The 2,674-nt window shown below is 40.1% G+C and overlaps 1 pseudogene; it reads left to right on the forward strand.

Moving 5' to 3' along the window:
• Positions 1-972: 972 nt before the first annotated feature.
• Positions 973-2,674, forward strand: part of LOC149105099 (uncharacterized) — a 35,236-nt pseudogene continuing 33,534 nt past the window's right edge.

Consider the following 2,674-nt stretch of genomic DNA (forward strand, 5'->3'; position numbering starts at 1 on the left):
CTGTTCTGTTACTTCTTTCTTACCGCTGTATTAATGTTTTGTTACTGTTGTGTTATCGTTGTGTTACTAGTGTGTTTTTACTGTGTTATCGTTGTGTTACTGTTGTGTTACTGCTGTGTTACTGTTTCGTTACTGCTGTGTTACTGTTGTGTTACATGCTGTGTTATTCTCGTGTTACTGTTGTGTTATTGCTGCATTACCGTTGTGTTACAGCTGTGGTACTCTTGTGTTACTGCTGTGTTACTGTCGTGTTACTGTTGTGTTACTGTTGTGTTACTGCTGTGTTACTATTGTGTCATTGTTGTGTCACTGTTGTGTTACTGCAGTGTTACTACTGTGTTACTGTTGTGTTACTGCTGTGTCACTGTTGCGTTACTGTTGTGTTTTTGCTCTGTTACTGTTTTGTTACAGTTATGTTACTGCTTTGTTACTGTTTTGTTACTGTTGAGTTACTGCTGTGTTACTGCTTTGGCACTGTTGTGTTGCTGGTGTGTTGCTGTTTTGTTACTGGTGCGTTACTTCTCTGTTACTGTTTTGTTACTTCTGTGTTACTGCTGTTACTATTTTGTTTCTGTTGTGTTACTGCTGTGCTATTATGGTTATACTGTTGTCTCACTGCTTTGCTACTGTTGTCTTATTGTCGCGTAACTGCTGTTTACCGCCTTTTTACCGTTGCTGTTAGTTACGGCTGCATTTATGCAGAATTAAGATTGTCTTTCTTCTCTAATACTGTTGTTACTGTAGTGTTTCTGCTGTGTTAATTACTAATGTGTTGGTACTTTTTTACTGCTTTGATCCTGCGCTACTGTTTTAATTTTCGCTTTTAGTGTTGTGTTACCGCTTCTATGTTATTGTTGTTTCTCTCCGTTACTGCTGTGCTATGGACCCTTTATAAATGGCGCCTAAATTTGAATAACAAAACCTATACATCCTAAGCTTCACATTCATGTGAAAAATGCTTTGTCTGGTAGCATGAGTGCGAGACTAAGGATGTATAAACTATTGTTATTCAAATGCAGGCGTCATTTATGCGAAGGATCTATTGCTTAGCGCCTTGTTTGCCAGACACAATTGTGATTAGTCCTTTTTTATTCTAGGTTTGTTTTCGCATTCGGCTGTAATAGTGGGAATGAATCTTACCAAAGTCGCCTTTCTCAGTTCCTGGCGCCTTCCGTTGGATTGAACTATCGGTGGGTGCTGTGTTACCGCGCCTCCACTCACGGCTGGGCTGGCAGTACTTTTCACGGCAGGTGTGATGGGAAAAATAACATGGTTACCATCATCAAAAATGGACAGTACTTGTTTGGAGGATATACTAACGTTTCCTGGGGTATTATATATTTGCTGTTTTAAGCTCAAGTTATACAATGTTTTTCAGACCAGAAATTAAATTGTAGATTATCGAGCTTTATTTTTATATAATTAGTAACACGAGTTTAGGAATAAATTAAAGGTTAAAGAAGGTTTTAAAAGTTGTCTTTTCTCTGTGATATATGTGTTGTGCACTCCTGGCGTTAACATCACAGAACTTGTTAATATTTTCAACCTCTAATTGACTGGTTCTTAGGTGTTTTTTCCCCGTGATCAATATTTGCCTGAATGTTCTTAATTTTCAGAGTCCAGTGGTGGTTATGGTTCCACTTCCAATAGGTGAGCTCTAGTGGCTACCTGACCAAATAAAGAGTGTAAGCTGCGATGGAAGTACCTTCCTATTTTGTGAGTTTGAAAATGCTTCTATGCGCCTCATGCTCTTGCAACCGCGATAAGCTCTGGCATACCTAAACATTTTGCTATGCTATGAACACGAGATGCTATGGGCAAGATAATTATTTGTTTGATTTTTTTTTTTTTTTGTCACGGTTGTTGTTGTTTTATTATGACGATGTCAACAACATAACTCTTTGTTTTATCAGTCAATAGTTTTAGAGGCCACAAAAGCGTTTGCAGTGGTTTCATGGTGGTGGCAGTTGGCGTCATAATTGTTGGGCTGTGATTTCAGTGGTGATTACAGTGTATACGGAGAACATATAATTTGTAAGCCCTTTGAGGGTTGATCGCATTGAGATTCTTCGTTTACTGGTTGGCAAATTAACAACAATACATATAGGTGACGACACTGCTGGCGTCATGGTTAGTGCGCTCGGCTCCGGATCGAATGGTCCAGGCACTATTCCTGGTCAGGGACGTTAGGTTGTGTTTTGGAGAACGACACTTTACTCTCTAAATCCAATTCCTACAAAATGTATGCATAGCAGGGAAAGGGGGGGGGGGAGGTATCCCTTCGATGGACTTGCATCCCATTCAGGGTGAGAAGAAATACTGCTAGTTTTTTCATGCTCAGGGAACCGGAGATAGGCGCCGGGCTGATGGACAACTTGACTCTCACGCATACTTTACTACTGATATCTTTGTCATAAACGGAGACTTGCGCACGAAAGTTTGGGAATAAAACGGCACTTGAAAAGTGTGGATAGGTGTTGTCGCTAGCAGTCCACTTTTTAGTATGATTTTTCTCGTATTTTACGGCATTCGTGCTGGTTTCTTGGTGTGCCACACCAAATGAACCTGGGTACTTACCATTTACATGGGAAAACCGGAAATTCTAGTTGGAAAATCAAATGGTTCGCGCCATTCCGTTTGGGAAGCTTCAGAAAATATGGGCCGTGATTTGAGG

The sequence above is a fragment of the Orbicella faveolata genome, unplaced genomic scaffold (assembly GCF_042242905.1).
Source record: "Orbicella faveolata isolate gen_17 unplaced genomic scaffold, um_ofav_v1 contig_34, whole genome shotgun sequence".
Classification (NCBI taxonomy): Eukaryota; Metazoa; Cnidaria; class Anthozoa; order Scleractinia; family Merulinidae; genus Orbicella; species Orbicella faveolata.